We start from the raw sequence: 14,620 nt of genomic DNA, 5'->3' as shown, positions 1-14,620 counted from the left end.
CCTGCTCTCTCTGACACGGCAGTGTTTGTCATGGCTCTGCTCTGTGGGAGGACAGGCACGCACACACACCCACATGAAATGAGGCAGACCCTGATTACTGACCCCACCAGTTTTAGACCAGTGTGTGGGGGTAACCACGAAAATCAAATCAAAGTTTATTGGTCACGTACACAGATTTGCAGATGTTATCGTAGGTGTAGCGAAGTGCTTGTATTTCTAGCTCCAACAGTGTTGTAATAATACCTAGAAAACAATACAAAACATTATGCACATAATTCAAAAGTAAAAAGAAAGAAATGAAGAAATATGAGAATGAGCAATGTCAGAGTCCGGAACAAATAAATAAAGTATTCAGACCCCTTGACTTTTTCAACATTTTGCTACGTTACAGACTTATTCTAAATTTGATTGAATATTTTTTTTCATTCTCATCAATCTACCCACACTACCCTATAATGACGAAGCAAAAACAGGTTTTTAGGAATTTTTGCAAGTTTATTACAAATAAAAACTGAAATATCACATTTACATGAGCATTCAGACACTTTACTCAGTACTTTGTTGAAGCACATTTGGCAGCGATTACAGCCTCGAGTCTTCTTGGGTATGATGCTACAAGCTTGGCACACCTGTATTTGGGAAGTTTCTCCCATTCTTCTCTGAAGATCCTCTCAATCTCTGTCAGGTTGGATGGGCTGCGTCGCTGCACAGCTATTTTCAGAGATGTTCGATCGGGTTCAAGTGCAGGCTCTGGCTGGTCCACTCAAGGACATTCAGAGACGTCCCGAAGCCACCCCTGTATTGTCTTGGCTGTTTGCTTAGGGTCGTTGTCCTGTTGGAAGGTGAATCTTTGCCCCAGTCTGACGTCCTGAGCACTCTGGAGCAGGTTTTCATCAAGGATCTCTCTGTAATTTATTATTTTCAACTTTGCCTTGATCCTGACTAGTCTCCCAATCCCTGCCACTGAAAAACATTCCCACAGCATGATGCTGCCACCACCGTGCTTCACCGTAGGGATGGTGCCAGGTTTCCTCCAGGCGTGATGCTTGGCATTCAGGCCTTCGAGTTCAATCTTGGTTTCATCAGACCAAAGAATTTTGTTTCTCATGGTCTAAGAGTCTTTAGGTGCCTCTTGGCAAACGTGTGCCTTTTTACTGAGGACAGTCTTCCGTCTGGGCACTCTACCATAAAGGCCTGATTGTTGGAGTGCTGCAGAGATGGTTGTCCTACTGGAAGGTTCTCACATCTCCACAGAGGAGCTCTGTCAGAGTTACAATCGGGTTCTTAGTCACCTCCCTGACAAGGCCCTTCTCCCCCAATTGTTCAGTTTGACCATGCGGCCAGCTCTACGAAGAGCCTTGGTGGTTCCAAACTTCTTCCATTTAAGAATGATGGAGGCCACTGTGCTGCAAAAATGTTTTGGTACCCTTCCCCAGATCTGTGACTCGACACAATCCTGTCTCGGAGCTCTACGGGCAATTCCTTCGACCTCATGGCTTGTTTCTTTTGCCCTGACATTGTCAACTGTGGAACCTTATATAGACAGGTGCGTGCCTTTCCGAATCGTGTCCAATCAGAGGGCCATTCTCTGATCTATGCACATAGGGCAAAGCAGTCTCTAATGCACAGGGTAGAGTACCTGGTGGTAGCCGGCTAGTAACAGTGACTAAAGTTCTTAAGAGAATACTCGGCGGAGGCCGGCTATTGGGGACTGTTTAACAGTCTGGTGACCTTGAGATAGAAACTGATTGTCAGTTTCTCGGTCCCAGCTTTGATGCACCTGTACTGTCTCCTCCTCCTAGATCAGAGATGGGCAACTTTGATGGGGTGGGGACCACAAAAAATCTGAACTCAACATGAGGGGCTGAGGTTTCTCGCAGGTCTGCGTATCCAGATGTACATACCCCCCACCACATAGCGAGCAAAACATTTTAGCAGCCCCCCTATTGACAGCGGGTCTAAATAAAAAAGCTTTTATGCAATTTACACATTTTGCTATGGGGCGTAGAGAAAATGTTGCCGTATCAAAGCAACGAGTCGGAGTCAGAGTCCGAGTTTTCTCTGGTCTCTCCTCCATCCGTTACGGGGTCTGAGACGCCGAAGCCTCCAACCATTAACTCCAACAAATTGAACACCCTAGTCAATGGCTACATTACCCGTAGTATTAGTAACATCCAGCGATCATACACTGTTTACCTGGGGGCAGGGCTACCGACGTTATGGCTAATCTGAAGATGGTGCTGGCTAAGGCTAAAACTGGCGAGTGTAGAGAGTATAGGTTGGATCTGACAGTTAATCTTGATGGTTGTACAGTCGTCTCAAATAAAACTTTGAAGGACCTCGGAGATGTGAGATTGCTAAGGCGAACACTGCCATGTTTAGTTTTGCCCAACATAGATCGATGCACAGACACGGTCTCAATGGGGATAGCTGAGCTGACTACACTGACTATGCTAGTGGCAGACTCCACTAAGCTGGCAGGGTGGCTAACAGCCTGCTGCCTGGCCTGCACCCTATCTCATTGAGGAGCTAAGGGAGTTAGAGCCCTGTCTATGTTTATAGATAAGATGAGAGCACTCCTCCAGCTAGGATGGAGTCTGTCACTCCTCAGCAGGCTAGGCATAGTCTTGTTTGTGGGTGAGTCCCAGAAAGAGGGCCAATTATCTACAAATTCTATCTTTTGGGAGGGGCAGAAAACAGTTTTCAACCAGCGATTGAGTTGTGAGACTGCTGTAGAGCGCATCACTCCCCCTAACTGGGAGGGGGCCAGAGACAATTACTCACTGGTGACACATCTTTCTAGCTGATTTACACTCTGAAGCTATGTTGCGCTTGGTGACCTAAGCACTGTTTCATTCTTACATCTTTCATATCTTCAGTAGGTCTTATGATTGAGTGTAGTCTGGCCCAGGGGTGTGAAGGTGAACGCAAATGCACTGGAGGGACGATCCGCCCTTGCTGTCTCTGCCTGGCCGGTTCCCCTCTCCTCTGGGATTCTCTGCCTCTAACCCTATTACGGGGGCTGAGTCACTGGCTTTCTGGTGCTCTTCCAAGCCGTCCCTAGGAGGGGTGCATCACTTGAGTCAGTTGAGTCACCGACATGATCTTCCTGTCCGGGTTGGCGCCCCCCTCGGGTTCTGCCTTGTGGGAGAACTTTGTGGGCTATACTCGGCCTTGTCTCAGGGTTGATGGTTGAAGATATCCCTCTAGTGGTGTGGGGGCTGTGCTTTGGCAAAGTGTGTGGGGTTATAACCTGCCTGTTTGGCCCTGTTCGGGGGTATCGTCAGACAGGGACACAGTGTCCCCCCAACCCTCGTGTCTCAGCCTCCAGTATTTATGCTCCAATAGTTTATGTGTCGTGGGGCTAGGGTCAGTCTGTTATATCTGGAGTATTTCTCCTGTCTTATTTGGTGTCCTGTGTGAATTTAAGTATGCTCCCTCTAATTCTCTCTCTCTCTTTCTCTCTCTCTTCTCTCTGAGGACCTGAACCTCAGAATTACCTGGCCTGATGACTCCTTGCTGTCCCCAGTCCACCTGGTCATGCTGCTGCTCCAATTTCAACTGTTCTGCCTGCGGCTATGGAACCCTGACCTGTTCACAGGATGTGCTACCTTTTCCCAGACCTTCTGTTTTGGACTCTCTCTCTACCACACCTGCTGTCTTTAACTCTGAATGATCAGCTATGAAAAGCCAACTGACATTTACTTCTGAGGTGCTGACCTGTTGCACCCTCATCAACCACTTTATTATTATTATTATCTGACCCTGCTGGTCATCTGTGAATGTTTGAACATCTTGGCCGTGTTCTGTTATAATCTCCACCCGGCACAGCCAGAAGAGGACTGGCCACCCCTCAGTGCCTGGTTCCTCTCATGGTTTCTTTCTAGGTTCTGGCCTTGGGAGTTTTCCTAGCCACCGTGCTTCTACATCTGCATTGCTTGCTGTTTGGGGTTTTAGGCTGGGTTTCCGTGACATCAGCTGATGTAAAAAGGGCTTTATAAATACATTAGATTGATTAAAGCAAGCTTGCTGCAATTTTTCTCACTTTGCCATGGGTTGGAGAGACATTTTGTAGGTTTTTAATATGATATCTGGGTGAAACTGGCGTGGAAATTAGCCTAGTGGTTAGAGCGTTGGTCCAGCAACTGAAAGGTTGCTAGATCGAACCCCTGAACTGACAAGGTAAAAATCTGTCGTTCTGCCTCTGAACAAGGCAGTTAACCCACTGTTCCTAGGCCGTCGTTGTAAATAATAATTTGTTCTTAACTTCCTTGCCTAGTTAAATAAATAAACAAAATCAATGGTGGCCATTCGACCATGATTCCTAAATTTAGATAGCTGGCCGCAAACTAATTTACCAATCTAAAAAATGTTAACTGACATGGGCTAATTGAGTGACTATCAGTGACTGACATGTTTTCTACTATTCCAAGTTGCAACAGGGACTTGAGACCCCGACGGAGTTCAAATTCTGATTCTTTTTTATTGCTCCAAGGGGCTTCAAAAGGGGGCCGCCAGTTGCCCATCTTGTTCTAGATGTTAGCGGGGTGAACAGGCCGTGGCTTGGGTGGCTAAAATCCTTGATGATCTTCTCGGCCTTAATGTGACACCGGGGTGCTGTAGAGTCCTGGAGGGCAGGCAGAGTGCCCCGATGATGTGATGGGCTGACTGCACCACCCTCTGGAGAGCCCTGCGGTTGCGGATGGTGCAATTTCTGTACCAGGCGGGGATACAGCATGCTCTCAATGGTGCATCTGTAGAAGTTTGTGAGGGTCTTAGGGTCCTAGACAAATTTTTTCAGCCTCCTGAGGTTGAAGATGCGTTATTGCGTCTTCTTCATCACACTGTCTGTGTGAAGGGACCATTTCCGGTCGTCAGTGATGTGCACACCGAGGAACTTGAAGCTTTTGACCCTCTCCACTGCAGCCCCATTGATGTGGATGGGGGCGTGCTCTCTCTGTTGTCTCCTGTAGTCCACGATCAGCTCCTTCGTTTTGTTTTCATTGAGGTGAGGTTATTTCCTGACACCATTCCGCCAGGGCTGTTACCTCCTCCCTGTAGGCTGTTTCGTCATTGTTGGTAATCAGGCCTACCACTGTTGTGTCATAAACAAACTTGATGATTGAGTTGGAGACCTGCGTGGCCATGCAGTCATTGGGCTGAACACGTACCCCTGTGGGGCCCCAGTGTTGAGGATCAGGTGTAGTTGCCTACTTTCACCACTTGGGGTCGGCCCGTCAGGAAGTCCAGGACCCAGTTGCACATGGAGATTCAGACCCAGGGCCCTGAGCTTAGTGATGAGCTTGGAGGGCACTATGGTGTTGAAGGATGAGCTGTAGTCGATGAACAGCATTCTTACAGGTATTTGTCTAGGTTGTCGGGTAAGGTGGAGGTGATATGGTCGTTAAAACTAGCCTCTCAAAGCACTTGGTAGAAGTGAGTGCTATGAGGCGATAGTCATTTAGTTCAGTTACCTTCACTTTCTTGGGTACAGGAACAATGGTGGACATCTTGAAGCAAGTGGGGACAACAGGGATATGGAGAGATTTAATATGTCCTTAAACACTCCAGCTTGCTGGTTTGCACATGATCTGACGATGCGGCTTGGGATGCCATCTGGGCAAGGCTGCCTTGCGAGGGTCAACGAGCTTAAATGACTTACTCACGTCGGCCATGGTAGAGCCCTTCACGGGCATGAATTTTAAGCCAGAGCCCGCGACATTCAGGCCCTAATTTACTCAGGTCCGATGGCTTCTGCCAAATTTAAGGCTTTGCCCGAAATCCGAAATAACTTCTTCCGTTAGTAAATCCATTAGCTGCTCCCGCGTATGTCACTTCCTCCCTGTGCGCAGCTAGCTCTGTGTCTGTTAGTATCCATAGCAATGGCACCGCTTGGGCTGCTCAATGAAAAGACATGAGAGAGCAGTCAGCTGTTAGCTACTCAACGTCCTTCCAAACTCCGACAAAACTCAAGGAACATAATTATTTTCTATGAAATAAGCAGTTCTGACACCATGTTATAATCTTAGTCAGACATGACCGTACTGCACAGCAGAGCACACGCAAATGGCTCAGCTTCAAAATGTTTGTGATCAATTTAGTGATACCCGAACCCTGAACGTACCCTAGTTATTGATGAAAAGCTAGGCTCTACCCGGGCCCTAACCCAAACCCAATGTTAGGGCCAAATAATGTCCCCCGGTCAAAAAGTGTCCCCCTCTACGTCACAATGGGATTCGATTAACTATTAGCGTCTGTTTCTATATCAACGGTGTGATGACCTAATAATTTGAATTTTGGAGATCATTACAGCCAAAATTACGTTCTTTTCATCCTCACTATGCAAACAAGGCGGATTTCTTCGACAATTTTGCTGTTTAAACAAGTTTTGTTTAGCTAATAAAATGAAAACATTCATTTTGAACTACTTTCGGGTACCTTGTTATCATTACAACATGAAATCCATGTCTTAAACATTTCGCAAAGAAAACGTGTAATCTGCTTGACACATTAAAGTGATTTACCTTACAGATCACGAATTCAGCTAATTTCCACTCCATTCATATGCAAATCAGATTGATTCAATAACTGGCTTGTCTGGCTGTCATGTTTTTATTTGAAATTTCCCTTATCTACACTGAAATAATATAATTTCAGTCGTCCTCTATTATGATTTTTTGTTTTTATATCTCTCGCGTAGCTCATTATCACACTCTTGTGGTTTAATATATATGTCTGTATTGTAGGTCCTAATATACAACAATGAATAATGTGGAAGAAATAACTACCATCAAAGGATACCTCACAACTTACAATAATGAACACCTTGTGAAACAGCTGTGAAAACCAACCTGGCAATATTTAAGATTTTAATACATAAACTTACATCGTTTTTGGTACAGTTGTGTCATTAATTTATTTTCACAGATTTTTTTTTGTTTTTTGTGCACTCACATGGCAATCATAGACTAACATACTGAATTCTGGTGTGTGGAATATATAGGAGGTGATTTCTGTGTGGGTGGGAGGTTCTGCCTGTCACTTGTTCTCAACAGACAACCAGTCTCAGAAGGGGGACTTGAAGAGGGAGACTACAAAGTCCAGACACTGCTGCTCTCTTTGATCTGAGTGCTTGCAGTGTTCGTGTTTTTAGTTCATCTGTGTTTCTCACATATTTATGTGCCCGGTATGCTAGAGCAAGAAAACCTTCTTAGCAGATAACAACAACAACAGTAGCTGTAGATGATGTAATGTAAAGTTGGTGGGTTGTTGGTAATGAAGGTCATCAGGTGGATCCACGTCTGGGTGTTGGGCAGGACCCCAAGCTCCTGATGAACAGGAGCAGAATTAAAGGTAACAAAGGTAGGAGACAGAGACGTAAACAAGAAAATTACACTTTAAATTTGAATTGGGTCACTTACCGATCACGTGCCATGGTGAAACAACTTTGATGGGCTTCAACTCCGACGCCACAGTCTTCGCCCTCTCAATCTTCTGGCAGGCTAGACCAGGGTACTGACCTTTAAGCAAAAAAGTGACAAATTGAAACATTGTGTGCTCTCTGATATGACATTCATTGAACTCATAATAATTTCAGAGACAATATAATATGATTCATAAACAAAAGGTTATTTCTCTTGCCCAGAAGAAGCGTAGGTTGATTTTGGAAAACATGCGCTTCACTCTGAAATGACCAGCATGCATCTCGGTCAGCACGGCCTCCTTCTTCTCCTCAGTAAAAATCACCCTCCTGTGTGGCTGGCCATCCTTCCAGTGTAGGTAGATATGATTGCCTAACAAGTTGGAAGAGAAGAGTTGTTGAAATACTCAAGTCTAAGTACATTTGCACCGCTGTCTTTCTCTCTCTGTTTCTCTCTGTCTGTCTTTCACTCTCTCTCTCTTTCACCCCCCCCCCCCACACTGTCTGTCTGTCTAGCGAAGACACCTAGTTAAGGGCATTTGGAAATAACATAATTGCTTACACCTATTCATTTGATTGATCAGTTTTAACTTATAGCCAGACACCTCAATATGACAGACATATAACTATATCAGTGGAGGCTGCTGAGGGGAGGACGGCTCATAATAATGGCTGGAATGGAGTCAATTGAATGGTATCACCACATGGAAACCACATGTTTGATACCATCCCATATACTCCATTTCAGACATTATTATGAGCCATCCTCCCCTCAGCAGCCTCCACTGAACTATATGTATAGCTAGCAACTAGTTAACGTTAGATGGTGTTATGCTGGTGAAGGAGGACCCAAAAGCGACGTAATAGAAACAGAGTCTTTATTCCAGTTTTAAACAAACAATGATTCTCCTGGATATTATCAAAGGTTAATCCAAAACAGGAAACTGAAAACCTCTCGTCAGTAGAGAGGAACGACTGGAGCCGCGACCACAGACTGCAGGTCGCTTCAGGAAGGCACAGACCGTAGCTGACATAGACACCTGCTCACACGCAGCATCTGACAAAGGCAAAAACCCGACAGGGCGGAACAAGGACACAGAGCAGCAAACCTCAAACAAGAATCCGACAAGGACTGAAGCGGAAAACAGAGGAAGAAATAGGGACTCTAATCAGAGGGCAAAAATAAGGGACAGGTGTGAAAGAGTAAATGAGGTCGTTAGGAGAAAGAGAAACAGCTGGGAGCAGGAACGGAACGATAGAGAGAGAGAGCGGGGGAGGGAGAGAGGGAGGAGGAGAGAGAGGAATAGAAAGAGGGAAAGAACCTAATAAGACCAGCAGAGGGAAGCACAGGGACAAGACATGATAATCAAAGACAAAACATGACAGTACCCCCCCACTCACCGAGCGCCTCCTGGCGCACTCGAGGAGGAACCCTGGCGGCAACGAAGGAAATCATCAATCAACGAACGGTCCAGCACGTCCCGAGAAGGAACCCAACTCCTCTCCTCAGGACCGTAACCCTCCCAATCCACTAAGTACTGGTGACCACGTCCCCGAGAACGCATGTCCATGATCTTCCGTACCTTGTAAATAGGTGCGCCCTCGACAAGGACGGGAGGGGGGGAGGGAAGACGAACGGGAGCGCGAAGAAAAGGCTTGACACAAGAGACATGGAAGACAGGGTGGACGCGACGAAGATGTCGCGGAAGAAGCAGTCGCACAGCGACAGGATTGACGACCTGAGAGACACGGAACGGACCAATGAACCGCGGAGTCAACTTGCGAGAAGCTGTCGTAAGGGGAAGGTTACGAGTGGAAAGCCACACTCTCTGACCGCGACAATACCTAGGACTCTTAATCCTACGTTTATTGGCGGCTCTCACAGTCTGCGCCCTGTAACGGCAAAGTGCAGACCTGACCCTCCTCCAAGTGCGCTCACAACGTTGGACAAAAGCCTGAGCGGAGGGAACGCTGGACTCGGCGAGCTGGGACGAGAACAGAGGAGGCTGGTAACCAAGACTACTCTGAAACGGAGATAGCCCGGTAGCAGACGAAGGAAGCGAGTTGTGAGCGTACTCAGCCCAGGGGAGCTGTTCTGCCCAAGACGCAGGGTTTCGAAACGAAAGGCTGCGTAAAATGCGACCAATCGACTGATTGGCCCTTTCTGCTTGACCGTTAGACTGGGGATGAAACCCGGAAGAGAGACTGACGGAAGCACCAATCAAACGACAGAACTCCCTCCAAAACTGTGACGTGAATTGCGGACCTCTGTCTGAAACGGCATCTAACGGGAGGCCATGAATTCTGAACACATTCTCAATGATGATTTGTGCCGTCTCCTTAGCAGAAGGAAGCTTAGCGAGGGGAATGAAATGTGCCGCCTTGGAGAACCTATCGATAACCGTAAGAATCACAGTCTTCCCCGCAGACGAAGGCAGACCGGTAATAAAGTCTAAGGCGATGTGAGACCATGGTCGAGAAGGAATGGGAAGCGGTCTGAGACGACCGGCAGGAGGAGAGTTACCTGACTTAGTCTGCGCGCAGTCCGAAAAAGCAGCCACGAAACGACGCGTGTCCCGCTCCTGAGTAGGCCACCAAAACCGCTGGCGAATAGAAGCAAGCGTACCCCGAACACCGGGGTGGCCAGCTAACTTGGCAGAATGAGCCCACTGAAGAACAGCCAGACGAGTAGAGACAGGAACAAACAGAAGGTTACTAGGACAAGCGCGCGGCGACGCAGTGTGAGTGAGTGCTTGCTTTACCTGTCTCTCAATTCCCCAGACAGTCAACCCGACAACACGCCCTTCAGGGAGAATCCCCTCGGGGTCGGTAGAAACCACAGAAGAACTAAAGAGACGGGATAAGGCATCAGGCTTGGTGTTCTTATTTCCCGGGCGATAGGAAATCACGAACTCGAAACGAGCGAAAAACAACGCCCAACGAGCTTGACGTGCATTAAGTCGTTTGGCAGAACGGATGTACTCAAGGTTCTTATGGTCAGTCCAAACGACAAAAGGAACGGTCGCCCCCTCCAACCACTGTCTCCATTCGCCTATGGCTAAGCGGATAGCGAGCAGTTCGCGGTTACCCACATCATAGTTGCGTTCCGATGGCGACAAGCGATGAGAAAAGTAAGCGCAAGGATGAACCTTATCGTCAGACTGGAAGCGCTGGGACAGAATGGCTCCCACGCCCACCTCTGAAGCGTCAACCTCGACAATGAATTGTTTAGTGACGTCAGGAGTAACAAGGATAGGGGCGGATGTAAAACGCTTCTTGAGGAGATCAAAAGCTCCCTGGGCGGAACCGGACCACTTAAAGCAAGTCTTGACAGAAGTCAGAGCTGTGAGAGGGGCAGCCACTTGACCGAAATTACGAATGAAACGCCGATAGAAATTAGCGAAACCTAGAAAGCGCTGCAACTCGACACGTGACTTAGGAACGGGCCAATCGCTGACTGCCTGGACCTTAGCGGGATCCATCTGAATGCCTTCAGCGGAAATAACAGAACCGAGAAAAGTGACAGAGGAGACATGAAAGGCGCACTTCTCAGCCTTCACGTAGAGACAATTCTCTAAAAGGCGCTGGAGTACACGTCGAACGTGCTGAACATGAATCTCGAGTGACGGTGAAAAAATCAAGATATCGTCAAGGTAAACGAAAACAAAGATGTTCAGCATGTCTCTCAGTACATCATTAACTAATGCCTGAAAGACAACTGGAGCATTAGAGAGACCGAACGGCAGAACCCGGTATTCAAAATGCCCTAACGGAGTGTTAAACGCCGTTTTCCACTCGTCCCCCTCTCTGATGCGTACGAGATGGTAAGCGTTACGAAGGTCCAACTTAGTAAAGAACCTGGCTCCCTGCAGCATCTCGAAGGCTGACGACATAAGGGGAAGCGGATAACGATTCTTAACCGTTATGTCATTCAGCCCTCGATAATCCACGCAGGGGCGCAGAGTACCGTCCTTCTTCTTAACAAAGAAAAACCCCGCTCCGGCGGGAGAGGAAGAAGGCACCACGGTACCGGCGTCGAGAGAAACAGACAGATAATCCTCGAGAGCCTTACGTTCGGGAGCCGACAGAGAGTAAAGTCTACCCCGAGGGGGAGTGGTCCCCGGAAGGAGATCAATACAACAATCATACGACCGGTGAGGAGGAAGAGAGTTGGCTCTGGACCGACTGAAGACCGTGCGTAGATCATGATATTCCTCCGGCACTCCTGTCAAATCACCAGGTTCCTCCTGAGTAGAGGGGACAGAAGAAACAGGAGGGATAGCAGACATTAAACACTTCACATGACAAGAAACATTCCAGGATAGGATAGAATTACTAGACCAATTAATAGAAGGATTATGACATACTAGCCAGGGATGACCCAAAACAACAGGTGTAAAAGGTGAACGAAAAATCAAAAAGGAAATGGTCTCACTGTGGTTACCAGATACTGTGAGGGTTAAAGGTAGTGTCTCACATCTGATACTGGGGAGAGAACTACCATCTAAGGCGAACATGGGCGTGGGCCTCCCTAACTGTCTGAGAGGAATGTCATGTTTCCGAGCCCATGCTTCGTCCATAAAACAACCCTCAGCCCCAGAGTCTATCAAGGCACTGCAGGAAGCAGCCGAACCGGTCCAGCGTAGGTGGACCGACAAGGTAGTACAGGATCTTGATGGAGAGACCTGAGTAGTAGCGCTCACCAGTAGCCCTCCGCTTACTGATGAGCTCTGGCTTTTACTGGACATGACATGACAAAATGTCCAGCAGAACCGCAATAGAGACAAAGGCGGTTGGTGATTCTCCGTTCCCTCTCCTTAATCGAGATGCGAATACCTCCCAGCTGCATGGGCTCAGTCTCTGAGCTGATGGGAGAAGATGGTTGAGATGCGGAGAGGGGAAACACCGTTAACGCGAGCTCTCTTCCACGAGCTCGGTGACGAAGATCTACACGTCGTTCTATGCGGATGGCGAGTGCAATCAAAGAGTCCACGCTGGAAGGAACCTCCCGGGAGAGAATCTCATCCTTAACCTCAGCGTGAAGTCCCTCCAGAAAACGAGCGAGCAACGCCGGCTCGTTCCAGTCACTGGATGCAGCAAGAGTGCGAAACTCTATAGAGTAATCCGTTATGGATCGATCACCTTGACATAGGGAAGCCAGGACCCTGGAAGCCTCCTTCCCAAAAACAGAACGATCAAAAACGCGTATCATCTCCTCCTTAAAGTTCTGATAAACGTTAGAACACTCTGCCCTTGCCTCCCAGATAGCTGTGCCCCACTCCCGAGCCCGACCAGTAAGGAGCGATATGACGTAAGCGATCCGAGCTCTCTCTCCAGAGTATGTGTTGGGCTGGAGAGAGAACACAATATCACACTGGGTGAGAAAGGAGCGACACTCAGTGGGCTGCCCAGAGTAACAAGGTGGGTTATTAACCCTAGGTTCCGGAGACTTGGAAGACCAGGAAGTAGCTGGTGGCACGAGACGAAGACTCTGAAACTGTCCTGAGAGATCGGAGACATGAGCGGCCAGGGTCTCAACGGCATGACGAGCAGCAGACAATTCCTGCTCGTGTCTGCCGAGCATTGCTCCCTGGATCTCGATGGCAGTCTTGCGAGAATCCGTAGTCGCTGGGTCCATTCTTGGTCGGATTCTTCTGTTATGCTGGTGAAGGAGGACCCAAAAGCGACGTAATAGAAACAGAGTCTTTATTCCAGTTTTAAACAAACAATGATTCTCCTGGATATTATCAAAGGTTAATCCAAAACAGGAAACTGAAAACCTCTCGTCAGTAGAGAGGAACGACTGGAGCCGCGACCACAGACTGCAGGTCGCTTCAGGAAGGCACAGACCGTAGCTGACATAGACACCTGCTCACACGCAGCATCTGACAAAGGCAAAAACACGACAGGGCGGAACAAGGACACAGAGCAGCAAACCTCAAACAAGAATCCGACAAGGACTGAAGCGGAAAACAGAGGAAGAAATAGGGACTCTAATCAGAGGGCAAAAATAAGGGACAGGTGTGAAAGAGTAAATGAGGTCGTTAGGAGAAAGAGAAACAGCTGGGAGCAGGAACGGAACGATAGAGAGAGAGAGCGGGGGAGGGAGAGAGGGAGGAGGAGAGAGAGGAATAGAAAGAGGGAAAGAACCTAATAAGACCAGCAGAGGGAAGCACAGGGACAAGACATGATAATCAAAGACAAAACATGACAGATGGAATATGGTTGTCCATACGAAATCCGTCCAGTTATCTAATAGAAGTTAACTGCTTAATGTTACCCTGAATTGTGAATTTCTCTGCATGTTGCGCCTCTTGTCGAGATCAGTGCTGTCTTCATGGTACTTTGCCTGGTTGGAAGGATAAAAGAAAATCTCCCAGAGGAATGCCATTGAAGTGCAACTACATACAAACAGAAAGCTGCAATAACAGTTACAGTAGCTTGCTAGCTAGCTAGCTAACGTTAGCTAAATAAAATTGTCTGGCTGAGTGAGCTAGCTAGCCAATTACTGTAGCTGGCTGGCTGACTCGGCAGACTGAGGTATATAAGTACAATAGCTAGCCACGTCAATCTAAAAACAGCTTAAATTATTTATTCCTATTTAACAATATGTACTTATATAAAGATAAATACATGGTAAAGAAAGTGTTCTCTTTCCAGTCTTTTTTTGGTCCTCTGAAGCAGCAGGTTGTCACTGTCAAAAACACCGTCCTTGGAGAGCAATTCTGAGGTAATAATTTTTCGTGGACTGAGTGAGTGTTTATGCGGTGAAATAGAACGAGAACTGCCCGCATCCTCCTTCCTTTGCGACCACTACGAGGTAAAATAGAACCAAGCAAGGAGATGTGTTGATAGAATTTCGGTAGCGTTTTATTCAGATTTCTCAGGATATGCGGTATCCTCAGGATATGCCTCAGGACATGCGGTTTCCAGTTTGCACAATGTCCAGTGTAGTTTCGTGAGAGCTGTTGCGGTGTTGGCTTGGGGTTGAATATACAACGGCAGTGTAGGAGGTAATGCGATCAGTATTTGATGGTGAGGTATTCCAGATCGGGAAAACAAAAGGCCTATTCACCACCCTACTCAGCATGCTGACAGAGACCAACATATTCTACTGTTGCCTTAATGGTGCTTGGGCATATCTGACATGTCCTCAAACTTGCCATTCAGTTTTTATCAGAGAATAATGTATGACTTCAG

Source organism: Salvelinus fontinalis, chromosome 13 (genome assembly GCF_029448725.1).
Source record: "Salvelinus fontinalis isolate EN_2023a chromosome 13, ASM2944872v1, whole genome shotgun sequence".
Classification (NCBI taxonomy): Eukaryota; Metazoa; Chordata; class Actinopteri; order Salmoniformes; family Salmonidae; genus Salvelinus; species Salvelinus fontinalis.
This window is presented reverse-complemented; position numbering follows the sequence as displayed.